This window comes from Puma concolor, chromosome C1, assembly GCF_028749965.1.
Source record: "Puma concolor isolate L17-30 chromosome C1, mPumCon1.1.hap2, whole genome shotgun sequence".
NCBI lineage: Eukaryota > Metazoa > Chordata > Mammalia > Carnivora > Felidae > Puma > Puma concolor.
The window spans coordinates 91,374,760-91,392,771 of NC_141674.1; the positions used below are offsets into that span (position 1 = coordinate 91,374,760).

An 18,012-nucleotide genomic window follows, 5' to 3' on the forward strand; every position below is an offset into this window, starting at 1 on the left:
TTAACTGTTGCTACTATATGTTTGTCATTGCACAAATAAGGGTGAGAAATTGGGGCTTAATATTTTAACACAAGTAGGCAAATATAGTTTTGTGCATAGTAACATAATTTGGAGCTATGGCACTGACAAATAACATGTGAATAGAATGAGAAATCTCAAGTAAATACTTCTGAATAGAAAGGGAAATGCCAGTATTTAACAAAAAGTGTGTGTGTGTGTGTGTGTGTGTGTGTGTGTGTGTGTGTGTGACAAATCTAAGAATAAATCCTGGTGTTTGGAGAAGAGTGTTAGGATGATTCCTTATGGAGAAGCAAGAGAGGGGCAGCTCCTGGGTGAATCAGTTCTGAGTGTCCAACTCTTCATTTCAGCTCAGGTCATGATCCCAGGGCGTTGGATCCTGGAGCATCAGGCTCTGTGCTGATCATGGAGCCTCCTTAGGATTCTCTCTCTTTCTCTCTCTCTCTCTCTCTCTCTCTCTCTCTCTCTCTCTTTCTCTCTCTCTCTCCCTTTCCCCCGCTCTCTCTCTCTCTAAAATAAAAGAGGGGCGCCTGGGTGGCGCAGTCGGCTAAGCGTCCGACTTCAGCCAGGTCACGATCTCGCGGTCCGTGAGTTCGAGCCCCGCGTCAGGCTCTGGGCTGATGGCTCGGAGCCTGGAGCCTGTTTCCGATTCTGTGTCTCCCTCTCTCTCTGCCCCTCCCCCGTTCATGCTCTGTCTCTCTCTGTCCCAAAAATAAATAAACGTTGAAAAAAAAAATTAAAAAAAAAAATAAATAAAATAAAATAAAATAAAATAAAAGAGAGAAACTATATTTTCCTAATCTATACTACAAAGGAGCAAAGAGGAAAGAATCAAGTGTTTGTGAAGAAAAAAAAAACACTCCTGAAGAATCATTTAACTTTTAACTGAAAGAAGAATAAAGAAATTTTCTAGTTTTGATATATCTCTGATAATATCTATACTCATAAGAACAATACCAATTCTACACAAATTCTTCCAAAAAACACTTCTCAAGTAATCATGTGAGTTCCCAACTCACTAGATCTATACTAATATGAAAAAGAAATGGCTATTATAAGAAAAGAAGTGTACAGACCAACATACTTCATAACATAGATTATTAGAAAATTGAATCCATAAAATCCACCATAAAAGTAAGTGTGCTTTATCCTAGGATCACAAGTTTGGTTCAGCAATTGAAATAAATAAATTTAAATAAATGATTAAATAAATAAATTTAAATAAATGATTAAATAAATAAATAAATAAATTTAAACAAATAATGAAAAGATACTTCACATCATCATTAGGAGAATACAAATTAGACTCACAATGGCTAAAATAGAAAATATATTTCAGTGGCTAAAATGGAAAATAAATCTGATAATACCAACACCTGTTGAGGATACAGAGCAGCTGGAACTGTCACGACATTAATAGTGGTAATGTAAAGTGTACTCACTTTTGAAAATACATTAATAGTTTTTATAAAGTTAAACCTATGCTTACATGCAACCATATAATCCCTACCCTCTGGTATTTAACCAAGAGGGAAAACATATGGCCACGCAAAAGCATTTGCAAATGTTTATAGTACCTTTATTATAATCACCCCAAACTGGAAATATTCCAAATGCTCATTATCTGGTAATAGAGAAATAACTGTGCTACATACATGAAATGGAATACTGGTCAGCAGTAAAAAGGACTCAACTCCTTTCACTCAAGTGAAAGAAAACAGACACAAAAGGCTGCGTACTGTGTGATTCCATTTATATGGCATTCTGGAAAAAACAAAATCATAGGGACAGGAGACAGATCAGTTTGCCAGGGGCTATAGAAGCTGGAAGACACTGATTAGAAAGTATCAAGGGGGGGGTGCCTGGGCAGCTCAGCTGGTTAACTGTTCAACTCTTGATTTTGGCTTAGGTCATGATCTCACAGTTTGTGAGGTTCTTCTAGCTGCACGTCAGGCTCCGTGCTGACAGTGTGGAGCCTGCTTGGGATTCTCTCTCTCCCCTCTCTCTGCCCTCCTCTGCTCTCTCTCTCTCTCTCTCTCTCTCTCAAAAATAAATGAATAGACTTAAAAAGAAAAAAAGAAAGTATCAAAAGGGAACATTTCGGGATGAGGGATGGAAAAGTCCCGTATCTGAATTGTGATGTTGGCACAGAAATGTATGCATTTGCCAAAACTCAAAGAACTGTATATCTAAAAAGGTGAAGTATACTGTATGGGAATTATTCTACTTATCTATTGTTCCCTACCAAAGTATACCCAAACGTAGTAGCTGACAACAATAAGCACTTATTATTTCATGATTTCTGTTTATCAGAAATCCAGGCTTAGTTTTGCTGGGCGCCTGTGGCTCAGTCTGTCACAAGGCTGCAGTCAAGTGGTGGGTTGGGATTACAGTCATCGCCGGGTTCAGTAGAGGTAGAATCCACTTCCAAGCCCACTCAGTGGGTGTTGGCAGAACTCAGTTCCTCACTGCCTGTTGACCAGGGATCTTCCTCAGTTCCTTGAGAGGTGGGTGTCTCCGTAGTGTAGCTCACAGCACGACGGCTGGCTTCCCACAACATGACCAAGCAAGAGATCAAAAGAAGGCAGCCCAAGACAGAAGCCACCATAATTTTTAACCTTGGAAATGACAGTCCACCACTTTTGCCTTATTCTATTCATCAGAAATGAGTCACCACATCCAGCCTACACATGAAGGGAGGGAATAACGCAAATATGTGAATACCAGGGGATAGATCTTTGGGGGCTATTTTACGATCTGCCCACTACACAAATTATACCCCAGTAAGCTTGACTTTTTTTTTTAAAGAGAATTAGAAATAGGACTAATAGATAAGTATACAGTGAAGGGTACCTAAGGCAAGGAGTTTAAAATGAACCAGAACATGTTAACAACATAAGCCTAGCATGCATGCTTACAAATCAAGAGTGATGTCTCTATCAGTTAAGAATGCAATGGGGAGGGGCACCTAGGTGGCTCAGTTGGTTAAGCTGCCGACTTCGGCTCAGGTCATGATCTGGCGCATCAGGCTCTGTGCTGATGGCTCAGAGCCTGGAGCCTGTTTCGGATTCTGTGTCTCTCTCTCTCTGACCCTCCCCATTCATGCTCTGTCTCTCTCTGTCTCAAAAATAAATAAACGTTAAAAAAAAAAAAAAAGAATGCAATGGGGAGAATGTAAAGAAACAGGATTTTGTTGATCAGACACACATCTTGTTTAAGAATAAGACTTGAACTAAGGAATGAAGATACGGTTCAGGACTTAGAGAGACAAGAGATGGTGCCAGTTGTTAACACCGAGCTCTCTAGGAAAAACTTCCATCCAAAAAGCGAAGAGAAAAAAACAGAAACCTCGTTACAAAACTGCTGGTGAACAAATGAGAAATTGTCAAGGCCCCAATACAGGATTTTTAAAGTTTACTGTGGGGTCTCAATTCCCTCAGGATTGGCATGCAATGGGGACAGGAGCCAGGCAGATCATTACAGAGATCTGATCTGACAGCAATGTGTGTGAGGAAACCCTGAAAGGCTTTACTTAACCACAAGTTCAATATGTGCAATAGTGAAATTAATTTGCTTAAAAGGCCCATTCACTATTAGGCTGCTTTCAAAAGCTACCATGTCCAATCAAGGGACATTCCTGTCCACCTTCATGGGAAGATCATACAAGAATTAAATGATTTGGCATACATTTTCTCTGTCAGTGAGATCAATTTAACATTTAACATTTAAATGGTATTAAACAAATTTTAATAGGTTATTAAAATCCAAATGTAAGGTGGATAAAGAGATTTAAATGGAACATGCAGCATGCACACAGGGTATAAAATATAAAAATGTATTTTTATCTATTAATATATTATGTTCATTACACTTCATATATGTGTTATAATAATATAATATAAATTCTATTTATTCAAAACTATAAAAATTTCAAATATTCTGCCCCATTGCCAAAAAACCTCAGATGCTTCCCTAAGGTCATGGATATTCAGGGAGAAGTAAGAATTCTAGTTCATGTCATTTTGCAGACTGGGAAATGGAAAACAGTTACAACGGCAATGGTGTTCTGCTGAGCCCACTCCTTTAAAGGCTGTAATGTGCATATAAAGCTGAAGGGGAAGTTTGTGATTTATTCCATATATATATATATATATATATATATATATATATATATATATATGTAGATCACTGGCAAGAGTAACTGTTTATTATCAGGTTTCTCTTTGTTCGAGTGTATTGGAATATGCCATTAATTTGGATGCCTTCTAATGGGTTAATAGAAGACTTTAATTTTCATGTATAGCTTCAATGAGCCATGGAGCCATTTGGCTCTGGAATGTGAGTCACTCTTGTTACTTTTTTTAGAATATAAAATCCAGGGGATTACGGGCCATATGTGTCTTGTTTATGATCCTTAGTAAAAAGCCTGCTCCGTGGTAGGTATTCAATATTTATTTCAAAATTCAGTGATAGCACTTGTTCTATTCTTTAACTGTGACAATATGAATTCTTGTTGGTATATATGATCTTGTCTCAAGTGTTGCTATGTTAGACTTTTACCAAAAAAAAAAAAAAAAAAAAAAAAATTCCCAGAAAGCAAATAATTTTCTCATGTAATTATCCACAAACTGTGTAATTATCCACAGAGTCAACCCTGCCTTCTCAAACAATCTGGAGAAGCCTAGAGGGGTGGAAGTAACAATTATAGTGATTTTTCTGAAGATACAAAAGCTCCATTAAAAATATGCTGAGCAAATATGCATGAAGCCAGTTAACATAAAGCAGAGCTCACTCGTAGAAAAATTAAAGATGAAATTCAATCAAATTATAAATTAGAACCAAGAAACTATAACTGGAAGAAAATTGAGGTAATGGACTAAATGGCTTAGTTCAGAACACTAATGATAAAAGAGTTCAAAACCTTTGGTAACTATTGAAACTCTGTAAAACTATTGATAACATATCAATAAAAAGAGCATTTATTTTCAGCCAGAGTTGATGCTGTATGACCACACAGATGTGTACTATTGCAGCATATAACTTCTATACCTAAACATGACTGAGGAATCACTATTTACCAAGTACAGAGTGATTTACATAGGGCATTCATTTCATCTTCTCAACACTCCCCTGTGCAAGACATTACAACCTCCTTTTTTCTTAAGTTTATTTATTTATTTTGAGAGAGAGAGCCACATGCATGTGCATGAGCGGAAGAGGGGCAAAGAGAGAGAGGGAGGGAGTGAATCCCAAGCAGGCTCCATGCTGTCAGCACAGAGCCCAACATGGGGCTCAGTCTCACAAACCATGAGATTATGACCTGAGCCAAAATCAAGAGTCTGACACTTAACCTACCAAGCCACCCAGGTGCCCCTATAATCTCCAAATTACATACAGCGATTAAAGGGTATTCCCAAATTCATTCAGCCTGTAAACAGAACTAAGATTAAAACCACATCTGTTTCACTCCTAAGCCCAATCCTTTGTCTTACTTAGCATCTCCACCTGAAATACCACTATCCAATTAATTCAATTATTTATATCAATATTTATTTGGAAAGTGGAAATTCTTGGTCTGATTTCATTTGTCCAAAATTATACTAAAGATTTAGTTATATGTAACCAAAGATTTAGGTAAAATGATGCTCACCGTGATATTGCTTAAAAAGTAAAACAAGATAACCAACAGAAAAATAAGCTCCCTAAAACTCTAAAAGAGGCAAGTAACTAAAATATTGTAGAATAAAAGAATACTCTCAAATATTAATGACATGGAAAGTGTTTACCAAGTATAAAATCTTAAGTGATTACAAGCACTAAGAAGTTCACAAAGTAGGACCATAGCAAATATAACTTTAATGTCTTTTTCCTTATGTACTGCATTTATGAAATTCTATTCAACATACGATTTTTTTTAGCATTTTTAAAAATTTATTTATTTATTTTGGTGGGGGGGAGTGGAAAGACAGAAAGAGGGAGAGAGAATTCTAACCAGGCTCCACACTGTCAGCACAGAGTTCAACATGGGGCTTACACTCACGAACTGTGAGATCATGACCTTTAAAATGTTGCTGTCTGAGGCACCTGGGTGGTTCAGTCTGTTAAGCATATGACTTTAGCTCAGGCCATGATCTCAGGGTTCATGGGTTTGAGGCCACATTGGGCTCTGCTGACGCCTCAGAGCCTAGAGACTGCTTCAGATTCTGTGTCTCCCTCTCCCTCTGCCGTTCCTCCGCTCCTGCTCGCTCCTCTCTCTCTTTCTCTCTCTCTCAAAAACAAATAAACATTTAAATAAATAAATAAATAAATAAATAAATAAATAAATAAATAAAATGTTGCTGTCTGAGTCTAAAGTTTACCTGGTTCCAATTCAACATATAAAATACACACTTCTTCCCCAGAAGATGATTTCAGTAACAGAAGAAATATAAATATAAAAACAATTCACAGTTTCAATATAAAACCAAGAAGGAGCCATCCACTGAGGAATAATCTGAAAATATAAAGGACACTGCACTGGATTAATGACAGAAACTTAGAGCAAAACAAACAAACAAACAAACAAACAAACAAAAACAGCATGCAATTCCATTGGTCATAATAGGATAGTTTCTGAATTAAATGGAATTGCCTGTCAGGAATCTGGACCCAAGATCTAGGTTCATCACTGCTGGAGGGAGTGAATAAACCAAGGAGTAGTCAGCAGCTAGTTCATTCCAGACAAGTATTCCGTGTGCCTGGCTATGGTGTTTATTCTCAGTGAACACTAGATAGATAGAGAGATAGAGAGATAATGTAAACATGTTCCTTGACAGAGTTTAAGAACAGACTTTTCAGCCAGAGAGAGAATTAAGGAAGTAACTCAGGTAACTCTAGCTCTGAGTATTTACACCATGGAATCAGAAAAAGCTGCAAAGCTTGTGCTTTTTACTTCCATAGAGCCCATTGTCAACTGTTTACCAGAACACAATACTGCTGCAAGGTAGGCTGGAAAATTAAGGCTTTTTTTTTTCTTTTTCTTTTTCTTTTTCTTTCCTTCCTTCCATTCTTTCTTTCCTTCATTTCTTTCTTTTCTTTCTCTCTTTCTTTCTCTTTCTTTCTTTCTCCTTCTTTCCTTCCCTTCTTTCTTTCCTTCATTTCTTTCTTTCCTTCCTTTATCTTTTCTTTCTTTCTTTTTTTCTTTCTTTCTTTCTTTTTTTTGTTTTAGTTTTTGTTTTAGCTGAGCATATTACCATTCCATATTCTCTTGACAAAGAAGAGAAGGATGAAATGGTAGAAAACTAGCAGTAACTAATACATGGAAAGATGTTAATTTTAGTTCTCAGAAATTAAAAACCTGATTACTAAAATAATTCCAAATTTCTACATAGAGAATAAGTTTAAGAACAAATTAAATTTAAGATGGAATTCATAGTCTAGAAGATATACTTATTTTTTTCCAATATACAGTTCAAAATAAAAAATAATATAAAACTATAAAAAAGCTTCAAAAGACATAGAGGGTAGATTGGAAGGATCCAATACATCTCTAATAGAAATTTCACAAGCAGTTCAAGTATACTACAAATAGGGAATAGAAATAATGGAAAAGGAGAAAACATAAAATACTCAGTATAGAAAATGTTTCCTTAGAGACAAATCTAGGACAGGTCTTCATGTAATCTGGGACATCAAAGAATAAAAAGAAATTCAAATTATATTCAGAATAAAAAAATAAGTTAGTTACATTAGATAGAAAAGCAGATGGTAAATACTGAACATTTGTTAAAGAATGAACCACAGACATGCTTTTAAGGATGGATGGAAGGGCAAACTGGGGGCAATTTGACATTTTCTACAAAACTGTTAAATGTGCATATCCTTTGAGTGATCAGTTGGTTTTCCAGGTTTTCCTTCATAAATATTGGTACAAATGTGCAGGGACATAGGTAACAAAAAAAAACAAAAAAACAAAAAAACAAAAAAAACAGCTGAACCTTGTACAGTAGTGAAAACTAGAGTCAGTCTAGAGGTTTATCACTTAAGAATAATTACATACATTTTAATACTTTCAAATTATGGAAATCTACATAGGCAATCAAAATAAATAATAAGTTATATGTTGACATGGAAGGATTCTACTACATATTAAGTGAGGAGCAAATTACGGCACAATGGATAGAATTTGTATATCAGAGGAAGTCCAGAGGATACAAAGAAATTGTTCACAGCAATTAATCTTAGAATTGGTAAAAGAAGACTAGAACTTCCGCTCCTTATTTTATACTTTTGTATTTGAGTTTCTCACAAACGGAATTTGGAATTTCTCACAAATTTGCCGTTATAAATTTTGTGTAAGTTGTACTAGAATACATTCATGAATAAAGACTAACTTTCCAAACATAAGAATAGTCCAAACATGCAGGGGAAGATATAATAATGAAGAGACTATACCTGTATGAATTATCATTTTCATGTTTAGGCAGAAATCATGATATTTACTTAATGTGACTATATAAAAACTAAAACAAAACTTCAAAAACAGCTCCCTTTTTAAAAAAAGAAAGAAAGAAAATGTAAAGTGTGTGGAAAACAAATACCATAAACTAAGATAAATGACAAAAAAATTGAAGTGACAAAATCATATAGCATGTACAATAAAGTATTAATTATATGTAAATGCAGTATTTTAAAATACAAAGTAGAAGACAGAGTTTAAATAGCTTGCCTAAAATTATATAGCCAAGAAAGTGAAGATATGACAAAATTGGAATTTTACTCAGGCAGCATCAGGGGGGCACACAGCTGGACTGCCCTGCTGCCCATGGATAACTGGCAAGTATTAGCCATCAGGCAGGACACAACAAGCCCTCTCAGGCCCTCCTAGTGGATGTTTAAGTCAGCTCAGAAATTCTGAAAGTTGTAAAATGTTTTAAATGCCTTCAAAATGTGACCTGTTAATCTCACTTATAGAAATCTACTCTAAAACAATTGGAGAAGTATTCAAAACAGTCTTATAATAACCATAACTGTGAACTTGTGCATACCACTAAAGTATCCAACAATAATGGACTGATTCAAATAGTTAGGATTTATAGATAGACACAGATTCAGATATATAGAGAGAAAGCCACATAGAAGCATAGAAATTTGACTTTTGATATATTTTAAGAGATGAGAATACAGTATATTTCATATGCTTTCACTTATGAAAGAAAGTATATGTACATAGAAATGTGTCAGCAAATATACTGAATTCACCCCCAGAAGATGTATTAAATGTCTAGTACAGAAGGGCAGCATCTTATAGCAATTGCAAGCACCCTGTAGCCAGATCACCTGAGTGAATCCTGAGGCTGCCACTTCTGGCTGTATGAACTTGGATACATTATATATCCTCTCTCGGTGGAAAATAGTGCTGTGAAGAAAACTCATGGGGGTAAGGAGAATAGGGAGCCATGGGTGGGAACTAGTATTTTAGTAAGAGTGGTTATAGCAGGCTTCTTTAAAGTCTGAAGAAAATTGTAAGAAGTGAGGAGTAGAGATAAAGCTACTCAAGTAGCTAAGGAATAGAATTCCAATCAGAGGGAATTGCAAATGCAAACGCTTGAGGCAGGGGAAGTCCATAGAATGTTCTAGAAGAAACAGGAAGCCAGCTTGAATAGCAGAGTAAATTACACCCAACTGTTCATAGTGGAATTCAGGGAAGCTAGTTTTCTCTTCATACTTGTTCAGATTTTTGCAAGGAGCATGAAGTACTTTTGCAAGTGAAAACAGCAAAAGTATTTATGTTTGGAAAAAGGAAAATAACAAGTTACTCTTTTTTGATTACTCTCTCCAGTGAATATTATGAGTGTTCCCTTTCTTAAAAATATATGTTCATCCTTCCTAAGCAAAATTCAAAGCCATCTGCTTATTCAGGCTCTCTCAAGAAGGGTTGGAGTGAGGAGTCTATGCTCATGATGCTGTTTGGGACAGTGCTATTTTAATGCTTTACTTTTTACCTTGCCTCTCCCCTCCAACCATGTTTGATTAGAAACCATTTTTAACTTTAAATGACTTTTCTTTTAATTGGCATTTCCCTCATGTGCCAAAAATAATGAGTATATATTTTAAAAGTAGAAAATGAATTTGATAAAATATTTTGCTTGGCTAGAAATGTTTTCAGTAGTTCATTAACTGCAAAATAATTCCCTACTGAATGCCAGAGATCCTGTGCAAGATGTTGCCTGGGGCTAAATAATATGTGTTCACCTTTTAATCACACTGACAGAGGGGAAATGGAAAGCAAGTGCACCGGTATTCAACGTGCAGTCTTTATTTTAATGGAGAGGAGCTGAAGCGTGAATAGTACAAAGTATCAGATAATACAAAAAGTGTTTATGGTTTTGTTGGGCCGTGAGTATAGCTTTTCTATATGGGTATTTCCAAAAATCTTAGCATTCACTCCCATTCAAGTAAGGAAACCATGTTGCAGAAACCTGATGTAAGCTGGTAGTGGCTCTCATTCCTGTTGTCTCTTCCTGCCTGATCTTCAAGCTAGTGATTGACAGCATTCCTTCCTTCCCAGACTATGTATTCATGATTTTCAAGAGCCGTAGCTTAAAAAAATTATAGCTTCTTCTGGCTCCATCTCTGCAGTCACGTTAAGTCACAACTTCACCCATACGACAAGGACACCTGACACTGTTAATTGAACCTTTGTACAATTTCACAGTTACACTGTAAGCAAGTCAAAGGCAAAAAATTGTGTAGTATTTACATTTCTTATCCTGAGCAACGAGCACATAGCACTTGGCAGGTAATAAATGTCTAATATTTGTTTGTTGAAATTAAAAGACATTTCTGAACCTCAGTAACTTCGTACTTTATATTGTAATAATAAAAGAGAAATTTGCAGCTTTATTTCAATGGTACTTTTCTTCCTACTCTAGTTCTGATTTTCCGATTTTGGCCAGGTAAGGTCAGCAAGGACCCAGTATAATTGCAGAAATGTGTTTCTTTTTATTAGTGACTACCACTCCAGTCCAAATTTGTATTTCAGTTTTATGTCCTTAATATTTACAATTTTGTTTTTGAAAGATGAGGCTGAAAGTAATTACAATGAAAAATCATTAATTATTCTGAACTAATTAATATGGGTTTTGTTCAATGCTTGGCTATGACACTATTATGTAAACCTGAAGTATTAGGTTTTGTTTTGCTTGAGAAGAAGAAAATGTACCAAAGATTTAACAGGATTAAGTGGACTATTCATTATGTGTGCTGTTTCTACCCTCAAACCCACTCCCAAATTTATGGCAATGAATAATCCTCCTATGGACTCAACAAAAAACAGAGACAGAAATATTTTAGGCAGATTATCAGCACTGCTATTAACAATAATATATCACAGAACACGGTGGAGACCATGCTTCTTCTTGCCATTTCCTTCTCTTTTCCTACTTATAGTTCATTAAAACACCTTAGTGTGGCCTTTGAGTTTACTCCAATGCCTACTTCAGAGTTACTCTGTATATTTATTTTTATTCCTTGAAATCCTCACCCCTGCAAAAAACTACAAGGTACATTGTGTAGGGATACAGGTACAGGTAGGGAAAATTATGAACAGCTGTGGTTGCATTACCGAGATTTTTTGTTCTTCCAGTATACTCTGCAAACATAGGCCACTGGTCACTGCTACTAAATGCTATTTCTCTTTGCATGGTGCTATATTCTTCTGCCTTTTTTAAATGGGCCTTTATTTTTTACCATGTCTCAAACATCAATTTTTGAATTTCATTGCAGTGATTGGAAGATTTTGTAGTCCCTATTCTTTTATCAGGAACTTCTGTCCTGTATATGAACAAAAAAATCACCTCCATCCATTCAGAAGTCATGACCTCCTAACACTTGCCATCTTACACCACCTCTGGGTGCAGCAGCTCTGAACGTTACCTTTGAATCACTGCAGTCCCATATCAGACTGCACCCTGACATCCAATAAAACAGCAGTCGAAGCTTTTTTTTTAATCTAGAACCTCATGCATCACCTGCTAGCAATTTAAAGTTTTAAAATGATACTATATTACATCTTTAGGAATGTTCTATTTATGACATTGCTTTCACTTCAATGTAGCTTTGTGGGTGGTGCGTCATAGCAGGAGCTGAAGCAGAAGAGAAAGTTCATTAAATAATCATTTCGTACTTTATAATATATGCTCCTAATAAACGCATTGAAAGATTTAAAATATTCCAGGGAGGATATATTCATAGAAGCAGTTTGAAATATGATTTGAGCAATTATAAAAATATATTTATCAAATGCAGACAACCAATCAGTGTATTTCAAGGGAAGCTACTTTCTTGAAGCTTTGACTTCACTTCTAATTCATTGTTATCACCTAAGTTCTAACATTTCATTTCTGCTGCAAACTCACCACCATTTACTTTGCCTCCAGTATATATGTATTATATTTAAATACACATATATATTTATAAAAATATACATTTGTATATTTTTGTTTGTTTTGTTTGTATATTTGTTTTGTATACTTTGTAGCAAACAGGTGAAAATTAAATTGAAAAATGTATTCAATAATGAAATAGTTAAATGACACAAGTTATTACACTGGATCGTCTTTTTTGAATTGATTAATTGGATAGCATAACATAATAATGATTAATCTATTTTCAAACACTTACATCTAGTTTGTTTTTCCTTTTTCACCAACAAAGTTAATATGCATGTTAAAGAATGTTTGATAAGGTTGTACATAAAATATTTTTTTGTTGTTATTAGCAAAAACCTAGTTTTTAAGACTACCAGACCTTAGATCTAACACAGAGATATAACTCTCCTTGATATTATTGTTTTTGCTTTGGAAAGAATCTCTCATGTGGCCTCTCATATAACAGATGAAAGATAGTGAGTATCCATTGCCTTGGAGAAAGTTTTTACCAGGTTTTATGAGTTCTTGTTTCTGTTTTTTAACAGAAATTGCTTCACCCCAAATTTCTTGGTATGTAGAATTCAATTTTCTGGGTATAATGTAAAAAAAAAAAAAAAATAGCAGAAGGCATGAAGATATAACCAGGAAGAAAATGATTAGGATCCTAATTTCTTCCTTTTTAGAGAGTGGAGCCCAGACAGATGATCTTGTCCAGTTCCAACCTACCATGTAGCTCTATAGGTGAAAAATGATGGTGTGGGGGGTGTGTATGTGTTTGCATATGCATGTGTGCGTGTGTGTGTGTGTGTGTGTGTGTGTGTGTGCATGTAACCTGAGACAGCTGTGTCATGATAGAAGCCACAGAGTCTCACAAAGTCTCTTGAGCAACCATCATCTGGTAGTCTCCCATCTTAGTGGTCTCCCAACCTTAGGAGAATTTGTCTGGGTCATAGCTCTAGTGCCTAAAAAGACCATTCAAGACAGCCTCACAGCTCAGCATCAATGGCAGCCCCTGAAGAATTAAGTAACATTTAATTGTATTAAATTTCTCTGGATTGTTTGAGTTTCACCGGCTTCACCAGGGCCTCCGTCTAATTTCACAGCAGCAGCAGTATGGCAGCACATTTTGGAGTAGCCAGCATCTGGAGGTGATTATGGGCTCCTTAAACTCTAAACTGGCACATCTACAAGCTGGCTCAAGGAAAGAAATGAGAGCAAGTCGACCATGGGGAAGACAGTTTTCTTAAGCCAAGGGAAGACACTGGTGAGAGATACAGATGTAAGCATCAGCAACCAGTGTTCCTGGAAGCTGGTGGAGTGAGTGCCTTTGTACTGGAGAAGGGATCCAGGCAGCCCATTGCAACACTATAATCCACTTCTTATTCTTTTTTTTTTTTTTTAATTTTTTTTTCAACATTTTATTTATTTTTGGGACAGAGGGAGACAGAGCATGAATGGGGGAGGGGCAGAGAGAGAGGGAGACACAGAATCGGAAACAGGCTCCAGGCTCTGAGCCGTCAGCCCAGAGCCCGACGCGGGGCTCGAACTCACGGACCACAAGATCGTGACCTGGCTGAAGTCGGACGCTTAACCGACTGCGCCACCCAGGCGCCCCCACTTCTTATTCTTTTACACTGCTCACTCCCTTCTAATGTAAAGTTTGGCCAAACACTGGTTTGTCTTGTTAATTAAGGAAATGTACAAGAAGAAAGTTAGTTGAGTGAACTACATTTTCTGCCTTGGCAGCCACAGTTGATAACTATCATCTTTCCAGCAGGGGAGCCATGATGACACTGGGACCAGTCATCAGTGTCAACTCAGATTTATGCCCAATAGTCCTATAAATGTCTGGCCATTCCCTTTTGTTCAGTATGAGCTTACCTGAGCAAGTAGCCATAATTCCCTTCAGGGAAGGTCTAGGGGAATCATTACCATATGTATATACTGTGGTATTTCAGGATCTTTGCTCATGAGGCCTCACATTCTCCAGTCAACGGGTTCCAGATATGAGAACTAAACAAAAGAACATAAACTTTCATTAGGGTGATTTCCTTCTGCCTCCTGGTTATACATTCTAATTCATTTTAATGGTATATATAAGGCAACACTCTTAATGTCTGGTCATATATCTTGTTCCTATAAAAACTGTCTTTAACCATCTTCCTAGCACTGTGGAGTCCACGACCCTGGGCTGACAGTCCAGTCTTGCCACGTATTACAGTAGTTGTTCCCACATTGCTTCTGGTAGTCCATGCTGCGTAGCCTTATTTTGGGATCCCTCCCATCATACCACTCCTAGGGAACCCAGTTCTGTAATGGTGTCTCTTAACCTCAGCCCCGGCCTATCAAAGACGCCTACCTTGAGCTTCTCAATGATGCTAGTACCATTCTAATCATTGTATTCTCTATCACTTTGGCAAATGACATGCCTTTCAGGCTCTCTCTGGCATACTTATTGTGTTTTCTGGGCTTTTAGAGTTTATTTAGCATACGTATTTCACTTGTCATTTTGATCCCACCTCTACCATCTGACATGTACTTATTATAATATAGACAATCACTTTCCCCACTTTCCAAGAGCCCTCCTCACAGCATGAGAGCACAAGAGGTCTTGTGTTGTGCTCTAAATTCTTAGCTTGGGATGGTATGCCATATCAGTAAACTTTCCCTTATCAAACTTTATATCTCCTCTCCCCCCCCACCCCACGCATACCCTGGCAACCTCAAGCAATCTCAAGACCCAGTTCTATATGTTCTCTCACAACTGCTCCTTATTCATGCTGCTGGATGCTGTATCCCATCAGCATATAGCCCCTTTCCTCTGTCAGCAGGCTCAGAACAACCCATATGTTATCTTATGAGAAGAAGCCTTTCTATCATCCTATGCCAGGGATGTGTTTTCCATTTCCAACACCTGGAGAAGTGCTCTGGGTTCTAAAGTCTTAAGTACATCATATCAGATATCTGCATCCAAGTTTCAGGGTCCTATTCCTTCTTGGTAAGAGACCTTACTTTACTACAGGAAACTTCCTATGACTGAGAATTCAACCTTCTCTGGAGCTCTGCTACTTTTCTGATTGAGTCTTTGCTCACATCTTCATCCTCTGCCCTTTGTTTGCTAGAGATGAGTCTTTATATATACACCACCAGGAAAACCATACACCCTTCACGTTCTACCTTAAATTCCCTTACTTTACTTATCAATTCACTTGTGAATCACTCTCAGCCTGTTTTTATCTAACATATCAATACCAGAAACAGCCATCTGATCAGATGGTCTCTAGAATGAGTAATTTCCTTGTACCTCTCAAGCACTTGAGATATTGCAAGCATTAATGAATTCCTTTCTACCCAGTTCACCACCTGTAAAATTCTTGACAGCTACACCCCACAACACACTAGGAGCTGCATTCACTGCGATTTGGCCAACAGATGCTGCAATTCCAAAACCCCATTTTAGAGTCTGTTTTTTAGGTCACTTCCAGTACTAACTCTTCTAAGTTAAGTTCACTATATGCAAAAACTGAGAACAAGATATGTAGGCAAGGGACTATAGGGAAGGGACTACAGGGAGTCACACCTGGAAGGAAGTAAAGAGAGCAGGACTGGCAGAGGGAAAAGTTGGAGTTAAATGTAGTTGAGGCAGGGGCCTCAGGCCCTCAGACAAGTTCACAGAGAGAGCTCAGGAGTGAGATAATACTTCAGAGTTTTGCCAAATTGAGACAAGGGGCCAGGCCCTTTTCTCCCTCCATCAATTAGACATTGGATGCAAGTTGCTTCAAAGGAAAGGGTGCAACTTTAACTGAGGGCAATTGAAGGGGCAGCCGGGAGCAGCCTGCCAGCTAGAGTTCTGAGTGTCTCCACCCTGAAGGGAATGTTCTAGGTGAAATTCTATGGCATGTGCTATACAAGGTTCTTTGAATATAAAAATAAAAGAGAAATAGAAACCAGATATCCAGATAAGATTCTAGGAAAAATATTGCACTGCACATTTTCTGAACAAAGGAAAGAAGAGAAGAAAAGAGAGAAAGTAAGAGATGATGAGGTAACATCCTTCTATACCTATTTTCACAAGACATTGTGCCTTACACATAATATATATGCTGAGTGAATGAATGCAAAATGAGGCTACCCTTTCCATTCTATAAAAATATTGCACACATATATCATTCAGATTACAAACATCTTCAAGAAATTCTACTCCCTCATACTTATTATTTGTAAAGATAAAATCTCTGATTGGTTCCTTGTAACCTTTGCTGAATATTATCTCATAGCAACAGCTAATTTGTGTAGGCATATTTGACATTTGGCAGGAATTTATTCCCTTAACCAATACAATATAGGCAATTGGGCTTTACTTCTTTTGAAAAGACAAATGAAATACATTTAGTAAACATTGTCTTACAGCTTTTGTTGGCCTGTACCTGGTGATGTTAATGGTGCCTTAAAATCAGTAATTAAATATATGCTTTGAAATAATTATTTAAATAGTCAACTCAGTAGCATAATTTGTATTAATAATATTTACTCACTTCTAAACAATGGACTTCACATTTTTTCTTAATTTTATTAATATTCATTTCAGATTGGACTTTTTTTTCTGTTTTCAGGTATATTAAAACTTTAAAGCATGAAAAATGTTCAGCAAGTATATTTAGATTTTATAATTATCTTTCTGAGCATTCTACATTTGAGCTATAATTCCATATAATTTCATGTTTTTTCTTTACCAAAAGTTTAATGATGCTGCCATAATAAATCATAGTCTTTAATTAAAAGGATTATTACCTACCAACAAGCTATTTCAGATAGTCCTAAATGTATGATTTCAAAGAATTTTCACATCCTTTATAAGAAAAAGATTAGTTTGATAAGAAATGTCATTTATATATTAGCAAACTCTTAAAGGTTTATTCTGTAAATCTTTTTGAACAGCTATTATCTGGTCAAAGCGTTGTGCTAGATGCTGTGGAAACAAAGCAATGAATAAGATCTTATATCTGCCTTCATGAATGCTATAACATTGAAATAAGAGATCATGAAAATAATGTATCATAATAGAAAATAAAATAAGTAAAATAAACTTAGTATAAGCAAACAGAAATTATCAAATTATTCCAATCCTAGGGATGAGGGAAGACTTTGTATTAACCTCTATCATAATATTTATCTGAGTGCTATAGCTGTTTTCTTCTCTGTCTTTCTCACTAAGAGTGGGATTGAATGCTCATCTCACTATTTCCTGTGTGTACCACCGGGCTGTGAGCCAACAGGTGATCTTCTAGCTTTTTGGTGAGTTACTATGTAAATTATCTACACTTTGAGAGATAAGTGTCTGTTCTGTAGAGAGCTTTCCAAAATGACAGGAAGGTGTCAACTTGTTCACACAAGTCAGTTGGTGTTATGTTTAATGTTCATCTTAAGGAATTAGAGGCAGCTATTCCTGAAGTAATCAGTTGATGACCTATTGTAGAATGTCTTGGATGCCTCACACCAGGATTTGACATCTCCTTCTTTTGTAGGTAAAGTGTTGAGTACTGTCTTCATCATTACACAGCATAATTTGAGAGTTTATCAGGAT

At 36.5% G+C, this 18,012-nt stretch overlaps 1 long non-coding RNA gene across 1 annotated transcript in view; it reads right to left on the reverse strand.

Moving 5' to 3' along the window:
• Positions 1-18,012, reverse strand: part of LOC147578214 (uncharacterized) — a 163,064-nt gene that overhangs the window by 113,472 nt on the left and 31,580 nt on the right. Inside the window, exon 2 of the long non-coding RNA XR_015254224.1 lies at positions 14,310-14,441. This is a non-coding gene — a long non-coding RNA (uncharacterized LOC147578214). The remainder of the gene's footprint in view (positions 1-14,309; positions 14,442-18,012) is intronic.